The following is an 11,311-nucleotide window of genomic DNA, read 5'->3' on the forward strand; positions in this document are numbered from 1 at the left end:
AGCTGAAACCGGCCTCCCTTCCGTCTGAGAACCGGTTTTGACTCGTCTGCTTCGAGCCCCCGGCGTGCTGCATTAGTCTTTTAAAGAGGAAGGATCGGGTTTTACACTTTTGGGGTTACACACATTTTTTTATCAGTTAGATGAATTTTTTTATTTTACCTTTATGTGTACATGTATGAGGGCGAAATGTAAGCTTTTACTGGGAGAAGGTATTGAAATGAGAAATCGCTGAATTAAGCCCAGGGAGGGGTTTTCAAATGACCTCATTATGATTCCAGAGATGGGATGACCTTTATTTTTTAAAGAGTCCTAAAAGTAATGCCTATAACACCTAGAAAGTCTTAAAATTATTTTGAGCTGAGTTAGCTCAAGGACACATAAGAAAGTTGGTGTGAGAAGAATGTTCTTCCGATTCAGTGTTGGCAAACCAGTGTTGATAAATCCTGTGATGTAAGAGAGATTTGAACAATACTTTGTCACATTATAACACAGCCTTTTCTTTGGTGTCTTGACAGCCTACTGCTGATTTAGAAATAGGTTATAGATCACACTGACATAGGCATAGGCCTATGCCTCATATAACCCTCTTAAGCATTTTAAAGTAGTGGCTTAAGACCACCTTCGTAAATACTATGGCTGAAAATAATAGGGTATAATGATGCAGCTGCTCAAAGAAGAGGCCTAAAATGTGCTCTGTTAGTCCCTACACCTCATTAACCTATTATGTTTTTCACTGCTTTGTGTAAAGTCCTCGGTTGACTCATGAGAGAAACTAGTGTCGTGGCTCAGAAGTCAAGTGCATAGATAATACATATCTTTTTAAATGGCACACTTTATTGTGGCAGCTCTGTACCCCATAGGGTTTTCAACCCCAGTCCAACTAACCCACCCCTGCCTCAGCGTTTATTGTTACCCATTACTGTTTGCTGTGCATTGCGGGATGTTGTGAATGCACTAGATAGTGTTACCAGTTATTAGCACCAGGTAGGTATAATCTGAGCAAGTATCATTACTGAAGTATTATGGTGTTTGTCTCAAGTAGAAGGAGCTACATCGTGATCAGCTACTCCTGCTGCTCTTCTGCCCTGAGATTACTTTTTTAGTTTCTACTTTCTTCATTGGGAGCATGACATGCTATGGACTAGAGACTGGTGGATTAACATACTGGTAACACTAAGGTTGTGGGTTTAATGCCCAGGGAGCACACATGATAAATATGTGTAAGTCATTTTGAATAAGAATGTCTGCCAAATACTGTAAACTCAGACAAAATAAGAGCAACACAAAATCACGATAAACGTGTTGTACATGGAGGGCCGCAAGATTTGAGATCGTCTGATATTTGCATCTATGCCTGACAATCATTTATTTTGACTAAGAAAATATATTGTGTATAATGTGATTTGGGCTAATTTATTGCACGGATGGTTTTATGGCTTTTGATATGGATTAATTTGCATGTATAAGTGATAAAGACTTAACACTCTTTCATAGTATTCAGAGACACATGGCATAGTTAATTACCTCTCTGAAACAAAATGATCTCAACCTGAATTAAAGTGAAATATCAGAATCCTAACTCTGAGTTAAGACCTGCTGTGTCACTAAAGAAACAATACATTTTGTCAGGACATTTAAATAGAATTGTGAATTTCATCAGTTCACCTAAATTCTATTTAGCCCTTCAAATCTCAAAAGTCATTTACCACTGGAAAAGAGCATGTGGTCTTTAGTTGCCTAGATTTCCGCTGTAGGCCTAACATTGGAAAGTTCATGATCCGTGAAGATTACATTGCTGTGGTGGTGGTTGAGAATTCGTTTTCCAGACGTAAATGTGCCCCTTTCAGACTTTTCTAATCGGTTCTCTTGCTGCCACTGTGTTTCCAGACAGATCCTGTGATGTTTCTCCAAACCAGAGCATGAGGTCATGCTTTATTACAGGCTTGACACACTAAGAGACACGCTGCTTTTTTAATGAATGGAGTACAAGGCAGAGGGAGAGCAGGCAAATGTTCCACATTTTTGCCCGGAGGCTCTAAACAACCAACCAATATGTAATGAAGATTTCCACTTTTTGCTAATTTGTTTATCACATTTTTTCCCTGTTGTTTAAGCAAGAGAACAGACAAGGAAGAAATAGAATGGGAAATAGAATAGGATAGAAATAGAATGGGAAAGAGCGACAGAATGAACAGAGAGAGGTAATTCTGAGTTCATATGCATGCTCTCCATTCAGTGGAATTTCTGCTATCCTTTGTAGGTGGGCTTATCAAATGCTAAAACAAAGTCGATTATTGTTTTAGCAGAACAAGGCGTAGCTGGAGATGTGTGTACATCTGCATTTTTCTATGAATCATATGTGTACACTAAAACGGCATCCCTGCAACACTGTTGTGACCAACACCTACACACATACACATGCACACACAAACTATACACAGTTTTAACCTTCCAATCCTAAAGGCTTTATTTCTGGCAACAGTCTTAGCTTCTAGCCAGAACAGCACCTTGGAAAATGTTCTGAACACTATTCCAACCTCTCTCAAATGACAACAAGTACACACACACAGAACAAACCCGTTTCTCTGTAGTTTCTGCACAATAACACAAGGGTCACATTAGTAATGTTTACCACATATCAGAGTGTGGTGTGAATGACAACAGTGTCTGCTGCAGACTTATCTGATAATCTGCCTGGGCTTGGCATGAAGACAAGTCTTACAGATGGGTAATTTGTCACGAACAATGACAGTAGAATTTCCAAAAGTCTACTGTTTGGCAAAACACCTACATATATTAATAAGGTTTAAATTAATGCAATTAACTCCTACATGCATCACAAGCTGTTCCACAAAAAGAATAAATGTTCAGATAAGTGACTCCACTACAGCTTTAGTTATAAGCCATGAATGTATTTCAACTTGCTCTTAGTGTAAACATATGATGAATAATTCAGCATCCTTCCTGAAAGGCAGATTCCTACTGAAGGCAGGTGATGTTGTTAGGGAAGGCACCTGTTGCTATCTGACATCACAATTCAGCAGATCCTCAGTTCTAAGTGCATCAGTTCTTCCCCCAGCAAACAGGCCATTTGTGTTAATGCCTTTTAGCAGGGCATATGTTCAATTCTGTAAGATTACACGACATCATGATTGTATCTAAACAAACTTGCTCTGCATTTTTTCTCATTAATTTTTTCTATATTGTATCAAAACATTGCAGAAATAGAAATGCAGGGAATACTCTGGATCAGTGTATCACACAACTGTGACCAGCTGGTAGGATTTATCCAACTCTGAGTGTACAAAATCTGAACCCGTTCTCCTGATCCTGTCACAAAGCACACACACACACACACACACACACACATACACCGCACGGTACTGAACACACACACACACCCACACACACATACACCGTGTAGTCCTAAACACATACACACATAGCACAGTCCAACAGGAACCAGCACAGGTATTTCCTCACACACATTGCTTAAATGTGTTGCAGATTTGACGGCATGCTCACAATTTCAAAACAACATACACGAAAAAGTTCTGTTATACAGACAGGAATTGGTTTTTGTCTACCGGTTAAATGAAGCATTATAGTGGCCCAGTTAAAATAATAAAAGGAAAAAATAACAAAACTGATTTTAATTTTACATCGTGTGAGAGACGTGGTGTTGGGGCTGTGGTCATTACTCCCAGGATTCAACCTCAGCTGTATCTGACAGAGGCTGTGAAATTTCAAAAGCTTTTTCCAACAGGACATTTTCCTGGAATCCACGTCAGAGGATCTGCACATAAAGGTGTAAAGGTACAGAGGGAGGAGGAATACAAGTGGAGGCATACACCCTCCCCTCTGTAAAATCTCTCTCTCTTACACACACACACACACACACACACACACACACACACACACACACATATATACACAAACATTCAGCAACACATGATGTGACGTATCCTTTTACAAATGGAATAGAGGTGAGTCATTTTTCACTGGACATGCCCAAGTGTTCTCCGTTGTGACACTGTTCTTGTGTGATGTGATGACACGCCTGCTAGTACAATACTATGGAAATTGTATTGTTTCAACAACTGGTATTAACTGATATTTAATTAACTGGAGCCAACTGAAACATACTGTTATTGGTTTTTTGAAAAATAAGCTAAAATATTCTTTAGATAGATAGATGACTACAATCTATCTTCATCTCTGAATAAACTATCATGCTGTGATTGTGAACTCTTTTAAACTAAATTATGTAGGTATTAAAAGTTGTCTTAAAGGCCAGCCTGCATTTGGGCCAGGATGACATTTAAAGGGGCACTATGAAAAATTTCATGACCATTTTAGATAAGTGTTTATATAGTTGTCCTCAGTGTAGAAATGTCAGACCTCCCTCAACCAAATTACCCCTAACCTTCATCGGGGAGACAAGAGAAAGAGGTTCCCTAAAATGCCCCTTGGGCTTAAATTATTTTAGGGGACCTAAATAGAAGAGCATGGCTGTAAAGCAGAGACTCCAAAAGTGCGTTGATGGATGGACTTAAAGCCTTACAGAAGAGGGTGACTCACGATGGTGTTCTGCTTCAGTGTCACGCTCAGTTGTATTCACCTGTGCTCAGTGTCTGAATGTGTGTTCCCGTGCCCCGGCATGGTTTCATGGTTCACACAACATGGCCTTTCCTGTGGCCAAAACACACTCACGCCAAAACACTAGCCTCCCTGCATTTAGAGCATTCTTTTATTTGGACACACCTGCAAGGAGTGTTCAGGCAGTTAAACTCGATTCCAGTACAGCTCGAGGGAGACATAAACTGACTTCTTCTGTAGAAGATCAGCCATCAGACATCTCATAGTCGTGTCAGTACACGCGAAAGCTGAAAGTATCCTCAAAGCTCACGTCTCCTGTGTTCTGGTATTCTAGTAATATGAAGTGGTTATTGTGATGGGACTGGTTCAAGCTGGTTTTCCATGGTTACTGAGAAGAATGGTGTCTCATTTTCTGAAAGTATCAACTGGGAATAACTCACTAACTCTTTGAAAACTGTTCAATTCAAACACAAATACAGTTCTTGAACAAAACTTTGTATAAGAATACAAAAAGCAAGGTTCAAGATTGACACAATATATTACTGTAGTCGTAGCTAAACATGCTGTGCTGGTAATTTAACTTAAATGAGGATATTATTTCTTCTATAGATATTCAAAATCCATGAAAGTTCTTTTAAAGGGTGACTGGCTATAAAGAAGAACCTGATGTATGTTCATGATGATGGGTTAGACCACAAAGATGGAAGAACTCTTGAAGTGTTCATAAAAATATAGTTCTCGTATCTCATCACCACCCTCAATATTCAGCCAACCTATGTTTTCCTTTTCAAGCTCATTTGCAGTTGAAAAGATAAAGATAACAAATCATCGAATTCTGCATGATTCCATCTGGATTACTGCTGTGAACTTCATACTCGTGGTTCAAAAATGGGGGGTAATTTGATTTCACTCTGTGATTTAGTCCTGTTACATCACTTCTCAAATGGTGCATAAATCAGAAGGTTTGTGACCACTGTAGATATTTTAGGTAAAGGGAAACCTCAAAAGTCTCCATTAAACTCTTATTAGGAAACAAAAGGCTCTGGAGAATGGCACATTCTCTTTGATCACTTTGTAACTGTTAGTAAAACACTAACTGCACTCTGAGTCACTAACTGGAGGTCTGCAGCTGGGAGATGTTATTATTAAATATAGATTAAAAAGAAACAGAAAAGTCTTTTGCATCTTCCGTGAGGTCATTAGACCATTGTCTGGTCAGCGGCGTGGTGCAGGGAGTTTGTAAGGGACCGTTATGTGTCTTTATGACCTGTGAAGTGGCTTTGACAGTTCAGGGCCGCATGTAGCTCCCGCAGTGCAGACAGACGGGACAGACGCCAGGACCCACGGCACTGAGATCACTCTCTCCAGCCGGCCCCCGCTAGTCAGCACATTTCTTCGCTCTCATCTCTCCACCAGAAAAAGACAGAGACAAAAGGGGCAGATCAGAAGGAGAATGTAAAAGAGCGGGATCAAAAGAGATAACAGAGGAGAGGCAGATGAGGGAGGGAAAGGGACAGAGAAAAATACATCAAAGAGAGGACTCCTCACACACATAGTCATACTCCCAGACACTGGCTGCACACACTCACATGTTCATAACCCTGTGTCCTGAGGACAAATTACATTTACAGCTGAAATATATAAATATATATATACTGAAATATACCAGTATATATATATATATATATATATATATATATATATATATATATATATATATATATATATATATATATATATATATATATTCAGGATGAACCTCTAACCTTTACAAGTGAACTTAATATGACCTTCTCTAAATTTTTAAATGCACATGTCCAACTGTTTCAGTAAAAACACAGCAAAAACAGTGTTTCAGTAATTTTTCACAACTTCTGTTCTGTCAGAAGGATCTTAACGGCAAAATTCCTAATAGGTGTTTAATACATGAATCTAGTACATTTCCTGGTTCAATTAGAATTGGCATTTAAACAGTCCTCCTCATCATAATGTTTATATTTTGACATCATGAGACCAAGACAACACCTAACAATCGATCAACAGTACTTTGCCATTGCGAGGCTTCAAACAGGGTGTTCTAAGATAGAAGTGGCTACTGAGCTTAGAGTGTCATGGAGTGTCTTCAGCAGATTTCAACAGAGATACAGAGATTGGTCATAGCAGTGGACGTCCTTTGGCCACATCCCACACTGATGACTTCTTCATTGTGAACAGTGCCCTATGGAACCAGATGATGAATGCCACACAACTCCAGGCACATTTAAGGGAGGTGAGAGGCACCCAAGTGTCATGTCAGACCATTTGAAACTGTTTACATCAGAGTGGTCTGTGTGCTAGATGACCTGCAAGACCTGACCACACCACCAGGCACAGGTGTCGTCATCTTGCATGGGCGAGGGAGAGTTGGAGATGCCAAGGAGAGCATGCATCAGCCAATGTTGTCACCAGACAAGTCTTTGGTGGTGGTGGTGTTACAGTGTGGGCAGGTGTGTCTAGTCAATACAGAACTGCCGTACACTTTGTAAATGGTACAGTGACAAGCCTGTACTATTTGAATAACATAACCCAGTCATTGTGCCTCTGCATGAACAATGCAGGCCTAATTTCATCTTCATGGACGACTCCAGCTCATCAAGGTCACATAGCCTGTCCTTTTTTGTGAGGTGTGTGTGTATGATTGACTCGAACATATTTGTGTTTACTTTTTTAGTATTAGTTAACTTTGAGGTGTTCTAAATACGTGTAGCTGCAAGAGATAGGCAATCGACTGAGCGACTCAAGGCGAAGTTGCACTTAAGTCGCCTAGACTTCAGACTTGACTTAAAACTCGTGCCTAAAGAATCTGGACTCCACTCGGACTCGTCCAAAATAACTCGTGAACAATAAGAGTCCGTCCGTTATCCATTCACTGTGTATGAAAGTTATAGAAAAAAACTTTGTACCTTTGTTGCCATTATTCCTTACTTTTGTTTCGGTGAGTTGGGACACAGCTACTTTTCTCATGACGTATCACGTCATTTATCGTGAGTGAGAAATCGAAGAATGGCGTCATATGTAAAAAAAAAAAACGAGGTTGCCATGGCCACGTCTGCACGAGCGTTTGGCTATAAGGAGTTTAGATCCTTGGACAGAACTGACGCAACGAATGAGTGAAACAAATAAAAGACACTGGGACGACCACATCAAACTTCATAAGTGAAAACACACCCGGATAGGTTTGTTTAGTTTACGCTAGCCACTTAGCCGTCAATACAGCTAGTATATAAAACATGTTCCATCTCCTGTCCCTGAGCTTATGCTGGTATTAACATGAGACTTGACTTAGACTCTAGCCTAAAGACTATTGACTTGGCCTGGACTAGTATTTTGTGGCTTTTGAACATCTCTGGTCCTCGCATTGTTACTGTTAATCTGTTAGTTAATTCAATAAATGTGTGCATCTGATGTAAAAACAAGGAGGTGGCTGTTGTACAGCGCCACACCATTGATATCTCCCTCTCTCGCTTGCTTTCTCTCACCTATGAGATTAAATGTGCTTCTTGGCTGCTGAGACGCACAAGGGACACGTTAGACTTGAGCCTTTCTCTGGAACTAGCCGTGTCTCCTTCCCACTTCAGCATTCAAAGAAATCTGACCTGGATCCCCGAGAAGACCTCACTCCAACCTCACTCTCAGGCCAAACCATGGCATGGGGAGCTGCTCCAAGGTCAGGCTCACTGAGATGGTTATCAGGGGGATTACCCTGTAAAAGCAGGCTCTGATCTACTGTGAGAGGCTGTGAGAAAGCCTACCAGGACTGAAGTGGATCAGCAGCTGATTCCACTGTCCAAATTCAAAACTTAAAAGTCCTGCCATGATTTTGCATCAATGATTTTACTCGTCAATTCTACACAGTGGCTTGAGTTTATCTGGGAATAGAAGGAGGACTTTCACTTGTTTGCTCACGATTAGTCACTAAGTGTTCCTGTAGCATGTAAAAGTCTGACTGCTAGTGTACAACGTGCTACTGAACATTAGCGTTACAGGTTGCCTTTGTGTGTGTATGTGTGTTTGTGTGTGCGTGAGAATAAGTGACTTATTCATTCTTATCTTTTTATCATTGTCTCCAGCATGGCCTGGCGTCTAGCATGCATGTGATAGGATGAGCGTGTCAGAAATCACTCTGACAGTGGTGGTGAAAACAGGGCCTTCGGGTCTTTGGGCTGACAGTGAACTTTAAAAACTCTTCTTTGTTAACGCTCTCATTAGAATGACTGTCCCACTTTTGTTAATCCATTCACAGAATAAGAGGCCCATTATTAATGATTTTAAAACAATGATAAAACACATTTTCTTTTGATTGTTACTTGTTTTAACCCATTTCTTCCCTACTCAAGATTGCATGTTTTATTACTTTTTAAAATTTGTGAAATGTCAATTACCTGAAACTGTAACACTTGTTTAAATAAAAATACCAGACCAGTGAACAACTTTTTAAATGACTCAAAGACGTAATATCTCAAGGGCTTACTAATTTTGCAGTGGTTTCAGAAACCACTAGTCAAAACGGGGCAATATGATTTTATTTGTGTCAAAGGAACATTTACTTGAACGAATGAATGAATATTAAATTTATACAGCACCTTTCAATATACCCAAGGTCGCTTTACAACTTGAACACAGGTACAAGTCTTACACGACTAATCACACACCAGTAAGAAGCAACAGCCAATTGCACACAGCATCCTCTACTGGAATCCACAGGCCCCTGGGGGACTGAATTGGGTGCAGGAAAGGGAGAGAGGACAAACCCTTATGACAGAGCACCATCCACCACTGGGCATACAAGCACACACATTCATGCACAAACAGTCAGACAACTGTTTTTATTGAACATGAAGAGAAACACAGTCACACACACAGGAAAAAATTGTCAGGGACTGCCAATTTACCTAACATCCATGTTTTGGAGTGTGGGAGGAAACCAGAGACCCCAGAGGAAACCCACACAAACATGCGGAGAACATGGAAACTCCAGTCAGATAGGGTCTTGAACCCAAGAACCCAGTGCTAACTACCAAGCCACCGTGATATTTGACAAACTTCACAGGTTCCGTCACATTAGCTAAAATGGACAGTGACAACATGCCATTAACTGGTGGTGGCCCTATTCCTTGAGCTGTATACTCCTACACCTACCATAAACTGGGTATGTTGGATATATATAATGTAATATATACCATGGACTTTATGCAACCTAAAGACAACTGGTTACATCTTGAGTCTTAGTCTTCTCAAAATGTCCTCCACCCTTAATTCCACCCTGGGTGTTTGTCCTTGGCACTGTCTCCATTCCCTATGTAGCAGAACCTTTTCAATCTCCTTTGACAAACACAGGTCAAAGCTTTGCTTTATATCTCCTATATCTCTAAAGAATATTTAGAGGTGTGATTTGCTTTCTCTTGAGAAGTGATGAAGGACACGGTAAATTCCCAATCTTTGACCAGAACATACGTTTCAACGAGGACCCTCTCCCTTCTGAGCAGATTCTTCTTCATTAAGACTGATGGTCTGGATCACATTCAGTATTGTCCTGTTTCAGACATCCTCTCCACTCCTTTAGTGGCATCTAGGCCTCTTTCATCTTCACCAGGGTCATGACCATATATATGATCAAGAGCCTCGTACACATTGAAGCTCACAGCTCTGTGATTTTGCTCACAGTGGCGGTGTGAATTGAAATGTGAGCAAGACACCAAAAATATATTTATAGCCCAGAGGCATGAGAAAAAATGGCCCCCCATCGTAAAATATAATTTTCTCAGAAAAAAGATACAATGTTATGATTGTGTCTGCAAGGTGAGGTTCTTGTGGCAGGGTACAGTAATCAGACACAGCTGGAATTTTGTTTGTGTGTGCGTGAGAGACAGCAAGAGTGAGAAAGAAAGAGAATATTGTTGTGCTTTTTATTTCAGTCTAACCCATTCATTTACTATGGCCAGTCAGATCCAACTGGGAACACCACAGATGTAACAAATTTGAACATGCTACTTAAATAAATTCTTAAATGTAGTTGATATTAGTTTTATACGATCAGATTCATTATTTGTTATGCCAGTGGAGGGTTAATAGAGGCCTTGCTGAATATGCATGCACTGCACCCACAGAAAGTTTAATGTGAAGGACCTTACTTACAGAACTGTATCATCAAGTACTTCCCAGAAAGAAAGGCACTTTTTCTCTGGGGAAAGTATGAGGGAAGCAGAAATGGGCTGAGCCCTCCAACGAAAGTCACAGGACAAACATACTCACTCCAGTCACTCTCCTGGACCTCACAGGAATAAATGGTTGACTCAGAACTTCTCAGCCTTCAACCCATCAATTAGGTCTTCCTTCAGCCAAGGAGTCTTCGTATAGACACATTGTGCCTATACCTGGTGCAGGTGGATTCACACAGGAATTCTCATTACTTACCTTTGTAGCAGAGCATGGCTGGAGAATAGGCTGGTACCATTGAAAGCACAGCTGGAGTGGGATCAGGGTCGGACAGAAGTCCTTTGGGACAGTGTCATTATGCAGGGCCAGAGATCTGAGTCCTGGTTGCTGTCAGATCTTCAGCAGATGTGAGGTGCATGACCCACGGGCCGACAGCTCTCAGACCCAGACGAGCGTCATCTACTTTTATTAACATTAACAGACATTAAAATAAATTCTATAAAAAAATAAGGTTTCA

General features: G+C 40.5%; 2 long non-coding RNA genes across 2 annotated transcripts; one reads left to right on the plus strand and one right to left on the minus strand.

Moving 5' to 3' along the window:
- Positions 1-4,727: 4,727 nt before the first annotated feature.
- Positions 4,728-7,606, minus strand: LOC143480809 (uncharacterized). Its single transcript, XR_013121892.1, has 2 exons — positions 7,542-7,606; positions 4,728-6,006 (listed from the first exon to the last, which is right to left on the minus strand). It is a non-coding gene; the product is annotated as an uncharacterized LOC143480809 (long non-coding RNA).
- Positions 6,719-8,956, plus strand: LOC143480808 (uncharacterized). The gene is made up of 3 exons (XR_013121891.1): positions 6,719-7,814; positions 8,217-8,305; positions 8,709-8,956. It is a non-coding gene; the product is annotated as an uncharacterized LOC143480808 (long non-coding RNA).
- Positions 8,957-11,311: the final 2,355 nt, after the last annotated feature.

The sequence above is a fragment of the Brachyhypopomus gauderio genome, chromosome 17 (assembly GCF_052324685.1).
Source record: "Brachyhypopomus gauderio isolate BG-103 chromosome 17, BGAUD_0.2, whole genome shotgun sequence".
In the NCBI taxonomy this organism is placed as follows: domain Eukaryota; kingdom Metazoa; phylum Chordata; class Actinopteri; order Gymnotiformes; family Hypopomidae; genus Brachyhypopomus; species Brachyhypopomus gauderio.